This window comes from Cherax quadricarinatus, chromosome 12 (assembly GCF_038502225.1).
Source record: "Cherax quadricarinatus isolate ZL_2023a chromosome 12, ASM3850222v1, whole genome shotgun sequence".
In the NCBI taxonomy this organism is placed as follows: domain Eukaryota; kingdom Metazoa; phylum Arthropoda; class Malacostraca; order Decapoda; family Parastacidae; genus Cherax; species Cherax quadricarinatus.
Genome location: NC_091303.1, coordinates 37,413,953 through 37,425,354, shown reverse-complemented (window position 1 = coordinate 37,425,354; position 11,402 = coordinate 37,413,953). Strand labels below are relative to the sequence as shown.

Here is an 11,402-nt window from a genome sequence, read left to right as displayed (position 1 = left end):
AACATATCACATATCACTATCATCGTATATCACCATCATATATCACCATCATATATCACCATTATCATATATCACCATCATAACATATCATCATATATCACCATCATAACATATCATATATCACTATCATCGTATATCACCATCATATATCACCATCATCATGTATCACCATTATCATGTATCACCATCATATATCACTATCATCGTATATCACCATTATCATGTATCACCATCATATATCATATATCACCATCATCATATATCACTATCATATATCACTATCATATATCACCATCATATATCACTATCATCGTATATCACCATTATCATGTATCACCATCATATATCATATATCACTATCATCGTATATCACCATTATCATGTATCACCATCATATATCATATATCACCATCATCATATATCATCACATATCATGTATCACCATCATCATATATCACTATCATATATCACTATCATATATCACTATCATATATCACCATCATATATCACTATCATCATATATCACTATCATCATGCATCACCATCATATATCACTATCATGTATCACCATCATATATCATATATCACTATCATCGTATATCACCATTATCATATATCACCATCATAACATATCATCATATATCACCATCATAACATATCATATATCACTATCATCGTATATCACCATCATATATCACCATCATCATGTATCACCATTATCATGTATCACCATCATATATCATATATCACCATCATCATATATCATCACATATCATGTATCACCATCATCATATATCACTATCATATATCACTATCATATATCACCATCATATATCACTATCATCATATATCACTATCATCATGCATCAGCATCATATATCACTATCATGTATCACCATCATATATCATATATCACTATCATCATGTATCACCATCATATATCACTATCATCATATATCACTATCATCATATATCACCATCATATATCACTATCATCATATATCACTATCATCATATATCACCATCATATATCACTATCATCATATATCGCCATCATCATATATCACCATCATATATCACCATCATGTATCACTATCATCATATATTACCATCATCATGTATCACCATCATCATATATCACCATCATCATATATCACCATCATCATATATTACCATCATCATGTATCACCATCATCATGTATCACCATCATCATATATTACCATCATCATGTATCACCATCATCATATATCACCATCATCATGTATCACCATCATATACCACAATATCTCAGATATATGATTTATATCAAACAGTAGTTAATATAACATTATAGAAGCGTCAGTAACCTTTTCATTATACATTGCTGAAGCGTCCGTAACCTCTTCATTATACATTACTGAAGCGTCCGTAACCTCTTTATTATATATCACTGAAACATCTGTAATATCTTCATTATACATTACAGAATTGTATGTAATCTCATTATACATTACTGAAGCGTCTGCAGTCTTCAAGCTGGCACTGGACAAGCACCTAAAGTCAGTTCCGGATCAGCCGGGCTGTGGCTCGTATGTTGGTTTGCGTGCAGCCAGCAGCAACAGCCTGGTTGATCAGGCTCTGATCCACCAGGAGGCCTGGTCTCAGACCGGGCCGCGGGGGCGTTGACCCCCGGAACTCTCTCCAGGTAAACTCCAGGTAAACATTACAGAAGTGGCTACAACTTCAATATACATTATAGAAGCGTCTGCAAACTTCATTATACATTATATTAGTTTCTGCTACTTGTCCATTATACATTATAGAAGTGTGTGTTATCTCTTCATTATAATTCATTACAGAAGAGAAACTCGCAAACTTCAGTAATTACTGACACTCGTCTAGAAATGTAGACTACTAAGGTGTCCTCCTAATTGGTTATTATGGAAGATATAGGAGGAGAAGAAGGGGGAAGAGGAGGAGGAGGAAGAACAGAAAGGAGAAGAATAAAGAATAGCAGTCTATCAAAGTCAGCATTTTACGGTTACTTGGTCAGATGTGTGACTGTAGCACTACAGTGAAACAGTGATTATACCACTGAATGTTTTTTTAAGCCGCCTTAAAGCATCATTGTATATATATTAACTCAGTTGTATGTTATATTCGTTAAATTTTGCTTAGATACGATAAACTAACCTAACCAAAGCTAACTCAACCAAACCTAATCTAACCCAACCCAAACAACCCCAACCTGGCCAAACCTAACCTAGGAAAACCTAACTTGTTCTAAACTAGCCTAGCCTAACCTGACGTAAACTAACCTAACCTGACCTGACCTAATTTAAATAACGTATATTGAAAAATAAGTTTAAAATCGTATGCGAGAAACTGTGTTTCAGAAGACTGGATATAGACGTCAACACTAGGATGGTGAAGACTGAATGAAGACGTTAAACACCAGGAAGGTGAAGACTGGATGAAGACGTTAAACACCAGGATGGTGAAGACTGGTACTCACAATGAGTTTAGTCACTGTTATGAAAGAAGTGATAGTGGTACAGAGAGTGACTGTAATAGTGATGATGGTGATAGTGACTGTAGTAGTGATGGTGATAGTGACTAGTGGTGGCGGTTGTGATGATGACTAGTGGTGGAGGTTGTGATAGTGACTGTAGTAAAAATGGTGATAGTGACTGTAGTGGTAGTAGTGGTTGTGATAGTGACTAGTGGTGGTGATTGTGATTGTGATTGTATTGGTGGTGCTTGTGATAGCGACTGTAGTGGTGGTGGTGGTGGTAAGAAAGGTTATGGTGGTAACAGTAACTGTGGTGAGGGTACTGATAGTGGAGGGATAATGGTGGTGGTGACAGTGGTGGTTGAGGTGGCAGTGGAGACGATTGTAAAGGAAATATTAGTGGTGTTGTATAACAGTTGCGGAAGTGACAGAGATGGTGGTGGTGGGGTGGTAGTAGTGGTTATAGTGGTGCTTACTGTGGTAGTAGTGGTGACCACACCTCACCACCAAGTAACGAAGATCCTCAAGTTCCACTAAGCAACATTGATCCACAAGTTCCACCAAGCAACACTGAGATCCACAAGTTCCACCAAGCAACACTGAGATCCACAAGTTCCACCAGGCAACACTGAGATCCACAAGTTCCACCAAGCAACACTAAGATCCACAGGTTCCACTAAGCAACACTGAGATCCACAGGTTCCACTAAGCAACACTGAGATCCACAAGTTCAACCAGGCAACACTAAGATCCACAGGTTCCACTAAGCAACACTGAGATCCACAGGTTCCACTAAGCAACACTGAGATCCACAAGTTCCACTAAGCAACACTGAGATCCACAAGTTCCACTAAGCAACACTGAGATCCACAAGTTCCACCAAGTAACACTAAGATCCACAAGTTCCACCAAGTAACACTAAGATCCACAAGTTCCACCAAGCAACACTGAGATCCACAAGTTCCACTAAGCAACACTGAGATCCACAAGTTCCACTAAGCAACACTGAGATCCACAAGTTCCACTAAGCAACACTGAGATCCACAAGTTCCACTAAGCAACACTGAGATCCACAAGTTCCACCAAGTAACACTAAGATCCACAAGTTCCACCAAGTAACACTAAGATCCACAAGTTCCACCAAGTAACACTAAGATCCACAAGTTCCACCAAGTAACACTAAGATCCACAGGTTCCACCAAGCAGCACTGAGATCCACAGGTTCCACCAAGCAACACTGAGATCCACAGGTTCCACCAAGCAACACTGAGATCCACAAGTTCCACTAAGCAACACTGAGATCCACAAGTTCCACCAAGTAACACTAAGATCCACAAGTTCCACCAAGTAACACTAAGATCCACAAGTTCCACCAAGCAACACTGAGATCCACAGGTTCCACCAAGCAACACTGAGATCCACAGGTTCCACCAAGCAACACTGAGATCCACAGGTTCCACCAAGCAACACTAAGATCCACAAGTTCCACCAAGCAACACTGAGATCCACAAGTTCCACTAAGCAACACTAAGATCCACAAGTTCCACCAAGTAACACTAAGATCCACAAGTTCCACTAAGCAACACTGAGATCCACAAGTTCCACCAAGTAACACTAAGATCCATAAGTTCCACCAAGCAACACTGAGATCCACAAGTTCCACCAAGTAACACTAAGATCCACAAGTTCCACCAAGTAACACTAAGATCCACAAGTTCCACCAAGTAACACTAAGATCCACAAGTTCCACCAAGCAACACTGAGATCCACAGGTTCCACCAAGCAACACTGAGATCCACAGGTTCCACCAAGCAACACTGAGATCCACAAGTTCCACTAAGCAACACTGAGATCCACAAGTTCCACCAAGCAACACTAAGATCCACAAGTTCCACCAAGTAACACTAAGATCCACAAGTTCCACCAAGCAACACTGAGATCCACAGGTTCCACCAAGCAACACTGAGATCCACAGGTTCCACCAAGCAACACTGAGATCCACAAGTTCCACTAAGCAACACTGAGATCCACAAGTTCCACCAAGCAACACTAAGATCCACAAGTTCCATCAAGCAACACTGAAATACACAAGTTCCACCAAGCAACACTAAGCTCCACAAGTTCCACTAAGCAACACTGAGATCCACGAGTTCCACCAAGAAAGACCTGGATCTACACATCTCACCATGTAACACTGAAGTCCACACCTCACGCACAAGCGACACCGAGAATCACTCACTGCCAGGCAGTACTGGCTGCAACACACTTCCCTATCAAACAACACTGATTGCAACACACTTCCCTACCATTCAACACTGGCTGCAACGCACTTCCCTACCAAGCAACACTGGCTACAACACACTTCCCTACCAAGCAACACTGCAACACACTTCCTTACCAAGCAACACTCTTCCGTAGCTCACCAAAAAACTTGGTTTATGCAATATTAGGGACTTGTTCTAACACTCTAGCAGTATTGTTTCTAGCAGGTAAGATGTTAGCAGTTAGTTCAAGTGTGAGAAGCACCTGAAGCAACATGACAAGCACCTGCAACATGAGGATCTGCAACATGGCGAGCACCTGCAGCAATATGGTAACAACTTGCAGCAACATGACAAGCACCTGCAGCAACATGTTCGTACCCACACACAACACTGATTAAAACAATATTCAATACCTACAAATAAAGAACAATGAAAATTTAATAGTGTCAAGTGAATGTAGAACACAACAGGCGATGGAGCCGGATAAAATTTCTCCGTGGGTCCTGAGAGAGGGAGCAGAGACGCACTGAGTACCACTAACAATATCTTCAAAACATCTATCGAAACAGGGCGACTAACTGAGGTATGGAAGATTGCAAATATAGTCCCAATTTTTAAAAAAAGGGATAGATATGCAGCGTTAAACTACAGACTAGTATCCCTGACATGTATCGTATGCAAAGTCATGGAGAACTTAATCAGGAGAAGAGTGGTGGAACACCTAGAAAGGAATAAGCTTATAAACGACAACGATCACGGATTTACAGACGGAAAATCCTGTGTCACATAGATTGCGTTTTCTTGGATTGTAAGAAGGCTTTTGACACAGTTCCACACAAGAGACTAGTGCAAAAGCCGGAGAACCAGGCAGGTATAACAGGGAAGGCACTGCAATGGATCAGAGAATACCTGATGGGAAGGCAGCAGTAAGTCATGATACGTGATGAAGTGTCAGAGTGGGCGCCTGTGACGAGCGGAGTTCCACAGGGGTTAGTCCTGGGACAGGTGCTGTTCCTAGTATGTAAAAGACACGACGGAAGGAACAGACTCAGTAGTGTCCTTTTTACAGACGATGTGAAGTTAATGAGGAAAATTCAGTCGGAGGAGGATAAGGCAGGACTACAGAGGGATCTGGAGAGGTTGCAGGCCTGGTCCAGCAACTGGCTCCTGGAGTTTAAACCCAGCAAGTGCAAAGTCATGAAGATCAGGGAAGGGCAAAGAAGATCACAGAGTACAGTCCAGGGGGCCAAAGACTACAAACCTCGAACGATTCCAGACTGAGGGACTAACTACCTCAAACTCTTCCTCTCCTAACCTTTTTCTGCTTTGTATTGAACTGATGAAACCACTGTGTGGCGAAACGTTTCCTTAATAAAGATTCCCATATGTTGCGTGTCTCAATCTTCAACTAAAATCCTCACTCAAGAAAAAGCATCTTGGGGTGTGTATAATACAGAGCACATCTCCTGAGGCGCACATCAACCAAATAACTGCTGCTGCATATGGGCGACTAGCGAACCTATGAATATCTTTTCGACATCGCTGGTTGACCAGGCAAGCACCAGACAAGCCTGGCCCATGGCCGGGCCCTGAGAGTAGAGACTCTCGAAACTCATCAAAGGTATATCAAAGGAGTCATTCCGGACCCTGCACATCGTGTACGTCAGGCTCATATTGGAGTACGCAGCTCCAATTTGGAATCCCTCACGTCAGGAAACTAAAGTACAAAGGTTTGCAACTAGACTAGTCCCGGAGCTAAGGGGGCATGTCCTATGAGGAGGGATTAAGAGAACTCGACTTCACGAGACTGGAGGACAGGAGGGACATGACAGCGACATATAAAATACTGAGAGCAATCGACAAGGTGGACAGAGACAGGATGTTCCAGAGATGGGACACAGCAACAAGGGGTCACAATTGGAAGTTACAGGGATGTTAGGAAGTGTTTCTTCAGCCATAGAGTTGTCAGGAAGTGGAATAGTCTAGAAAGTGAGGTTGTGGAGGCAGGTACCATACATAGCTTTAAGAAGAGATATGATAAAGTTTATGGAACAGGGAAAGAGTGGACCTAGCGGCGACCAGTGAAGAGGGGGGACCAGGAGCTATGACCCCTGTAACCACAATTAGGTGAATACTTTCTTCAGATCCCAGAATCCAGCACAAATAACAAAGAGTATAACTTTTCCCGTGGACGACCTATGGGTCAGCTGTCCTAGGATGCGAATCAAAACAGTTGACTAACTGCTATGTACCTATTCACTGCTAGGTGAACAGGGGCAGCCCATTCGTCTCGCCTGCCCAAAACGGAACGCTCTACGAAACCTCTGAAGCGCCCGTTGCTGATGAACCGTGAATGGAATACCTTACGATATCCTCATTGTCCTACTGAACTCTGCTAGCTCCGGCTGAGAGACTTCATCACTTTGTATGTTTCCCATCCTGCGTAATGGAATACGACAGAGAAACAAAGTTAGCTTTTGCTCACTCTGTATAGCTGTCATAGCATAGTGTAGCACCTCGATGAATAGAGTTTTGCTAAATAAAAGCCTCTACATGTGAGGTACGAGACACTGGTGTTTGTGACTCACTATTACGAAGGACAACTCTTGAACTGCACAGTTATGTTGCATATTTCAGTTTCTCTTGCGACAAAATACAATAATTACATATATCTCCAATACAATTTTGGTCAATTCATGTCACGCGTGAAAACCTAAGCAATTTCACGCAAAAATAACGTCAAAATACTGAAGGCAAGCTTGTGTTCCAAGACAACTGGTGTATATTCAGATATGATGCGGTTGGACAATTTGGAAACACCAAGCATGTCAGCTCACTTAGCACGTCTGCTCACTTAGAAAGTGAGGGAGATAAGTAGGAGGGCATTCAGAAAGAGCAATGATCGCAGTAACATACTGCTGACTTCCACAGCTCCTGCAAACGCTGTCTCCAACAGCCCTCTGACCAACTCAGATTGCTGGTATTCCCACTTACGATGAGTAGCAAGGATGTGTGCTTAATAGGGAGTGTGTATGGAGGGTGCGATACTACTTTAATATCCTCGCCTCGAACATCCAGATAATACAAGATTGTCTCGATACAAGTAGATAGTTCTTAGCGTATAGCTTCAGTGTGGATTCCCAAGTCTCCATGGTGGTGTTATCTTCCTGGATGTTTCTCTATTTCCTATTCTGTTCTTCTGGTGGTAAGGCTGGATTCCTGGAACTGTCACTAGGTCACCTCGATAGGTACCTTCTTTGACGTTCCTCAGGTGATAGGTACCTCACTGCTTGCTGAGGCTCCCGACGTTATACCTCAATGAAGCTCATGTTATGCCTCCCTGAGACTCCAGAGGTTATACTTCACTGAGGCTCCCGACGTTATACATCACTGAGGCTCCTGACGTTATACTTCACTGAGTCTCAAGTTATGCCTCCCTGAGGCTCCTGACGTTATACCTCACTGAGGTTCCTGACGTTATACGTCACTGCGGCTCCTCATGTTATACCTCACTGAGGCTCCTCATGTTATACCTCACTGAGGCTCACGTTATACTTGGGGCTCCTCACATTATACCTCACTGAGGCTCCTCATGTTATACCTCACCGAGGCTCCTCACATTATACCTCACTGAGGTTCCTCACATTATACCTCACTGAGGCTCCTTTCATTATACCTCACTGAAGCTCATGTTATACTTCAGTGAGGCTCCTCACATTATACTTCAGTGAGGCCCCTCACGTTATACCTCACTGTGGCTCCTCATGTTATACCTCACTGAGGCTCCTCACGTTATGTCTCACTGAGGCTCCTCGTGTTATACCTCACTGAGGTTCCTCATGTTATACCTCACTGAGGCTCCTCACGTTGTCTCACTGAGGCTCCTCATGTTACACCTCACTGAGGCTCATGTTATACCTCACTGAGGCTCCTCACGTTATGTCTCACTGAGGCTCCTCATATTGTCTCACTGAGGCTCCTCACGTTATGTCTCACTGAGGCTGCTTACGATATGTCTCACTGAGGCTCCTCATGTTATGTCTCACTGAGGCTCCTCACGTTATGTCTCACTGAGGCTCCTCACGTTATGTCTCACTGAGGTTCCTCATGTTATACCTCACTGAGGCTCCTCACGTTATGTCTCACTGAGGCTCCTCATGTTATACCTCACTGAGGCTCCTCACGTTATGTCTCACTGAGGCTCCTCACGTTCTGTCTCACTGAGGCTCCTCACGTTATGTCTCACTGAGGCTCCTCACGTTATGTCTCACTGAGGCTCCTCACGTTATGTCTCATTGAGGCTCCTCACGTTATGTCTCACTGAGGCTCCTCACGTTATGTCTCACTGAGGCTCCTCAGTGAGTGAACCAAGAAGACTTTCTTTAAAAATGATAGAGAGTGAACCTCCGCTGAGGAGCCTTCCTCAGATGGCATTCAACACCTGGCACTCCTCCAACACTGAGCACTCCTCCAACACCGGGCACTCCTCCAACACCGGGCACTCCTCCAACACCGGGCACTCCTCCAACACTGGTCACTCCAACACTGAGCGCGACATTAACATAACTCAGAACATCACCCAAGACACCAGTGTGTCACCAGTAACACTCGCTGTCACAATCACAAGTTGTGTCACAAAACTAATACTTTGTAGTTTGAGTAGAAATTTTTAATCAATTTCTTTATACAAATTATTTTTCCCGTCAAAAACTCACGAACCAAAGACATTTGAAGATATTTTAAACATGCTTAAAATTACGTTTCAAAAGCGTTATCAGTTTACACAAAACTTGTTACTAGACCATTACATCTGAGAGGATCTTAAAAATGATACTTGCACTCGTGAATAAGAGCTGTTAGGAGAAAGAAAATAAAGTTTGATAAATCCCAGGAGAGAGTCGTGGGTTGCGGCGGTGGTACACACAGCACTGGCCAGACACAGCACTGACACATACACGCGCGCACACACACACACGAAACAACCTCCACCACAGCCACACCAACACTGAAGACCAGTCCGCCGCACCCCGCGGCCCTCACAAACTCTCCCTCACTCCTACCTTCCCTCCCTCCCTACCACCCTCCTTCACACACTCACTCCATCCCTCCCCACTGGCCTCCCAGTATCACCCCAAAATCCCTGACCCTCTCCACCATCCCTGCCACTCCCCACCATCCATGTCCCTACCAACCATCCATGCCTGAATCTCGACCAACCCTGCTTCATCCCTGCCTGTACCATGACCATCCGTGCACCTCCCTACTTCTGCCACTGGGTTTATTCGGTACATCCTCCCGTGTCTGTCCAGTACGTTGTTATGCGTGTCCGGATTGTAAACCTAATCCTCAAGAATTTTCCCTGTGTATATTATCAGGTATCTTTCTATCCTTCTTTCAAGAGAGTACATTCAAAAGCTTGTTGGCGTTTCCAGTAGTTTAGAAGTTGTATTTCCTGAGATAGCCTGATCAACCAAGCTCTTGGTACCAGCCGCACGCAATCCAACGTATGCATCAACTGACCAAAAGCTGCCTTGAGGAACTTCATAAGTTTCTTCTTGAAGACAGCCAGGGAACTATTGGTAATTCCCCTTTTGGACGAAGGGAGGGTGTTGAAGTCTTGGTCCTTTTACGCTTATTGAGTTATTCATTACTGTACTCATTGCACCATCTTCCAAGCCTCTTCCTATCATATGTAGTGATTTCTGTGTGCAGATTTAGAACCAGCCCCTTTAGAATTTTCAAGGTATAACGTATAATGAATCTTTCTTGCCTATATTCCAAGGAGTATACATAACGAGACTTAAGCATTCCCAATAATTTATGCGAGAAGTGAGGGTTCTCTGTACATTCTCCAGATCTGCAATTTCACCTGCCTTGAACGGAAATATTAGAGTACGTCAGTACTCCAGCCTAGAGAGAACATGTGACTATAAGAGTATCATCATTAGCTTACCCTAATTTTGAAGATTCTAATTATCCAGACTATTACTGCCTTTGCGGCTGTGATAATGGCACTGTTGTGATCCTTGAAAGTGAGACCTTCCCACATAACCACTAGCAAGTCTCTCACATTGGTCTGTCGCCCTAGTGAATGATTCACGTTTGTTTTATACTCACTTCCTCTCTCTATTTCCTCAAATTTTCATAGCATAGTAACTAAAAAATTTTCTCACTGAACATCATATTGTTGTCAGTGACCCACTGAACAACTTGCTTGATATCGGCTTCTAATATCATCTGCAGATTGATAAGGTGATGTGATTTGTGTTTTTGTGTAGGATATGAGAAAGAGAAGAGGGGCGCAGACTGTGCCTTGAGGAACAGAACTTTTCATTGTTACAGTCTTCGACTTCATTGTTCACTTTTACTCATTTGATTCAATTTGTTAAAAAGTTAAATGTTAAACAGCCCAATTTTACGGATATTTCTTATGAACGTACTTTATGCATGATACACTGCAACTGCATTTTCGTTGTCTGCCACCGCATCCCAGACCATATCGTAATAGTCCAGCAATTGAAAGAGGCAAGAGCGACTTGCCCTAAATCCATACTGCCCACGGTTTTGGAACTGTTGAGATTCCATGTGACTAGCAATCTTGCTTCTTAAATATCTTTCAAAGATTATTACAATGTTGGACATCAGT

General features: G+C 42.9%; 1 protein-coding gene across 2 annotated transcripts in view; it reads right to left on the bottom strand.

Annotated features, from left to right (window-relative positions):
* LOC128686679 (uncharacterized) overlaps positions 1–9,757 on the bottom strand; it is a 71,443-nt gene extending 61,686 nt beyond the window's left edge. Inside the window, exon 1 of one of the 2 annotated variants that reach the window (XM_053773709.2) lies at positions 9,565–9,757. The gene's annotated coding sequence lies outside the window, so the exon portion shown is untranslated. The remainder of the gene's footprint in view (positions 1–9,564) is intronic. The other variant, XM_070084309.1, reaches the window with a different exon arrangement.
* Positions 9,758–11,402: the final 1,645 nt, after the last annotated feature.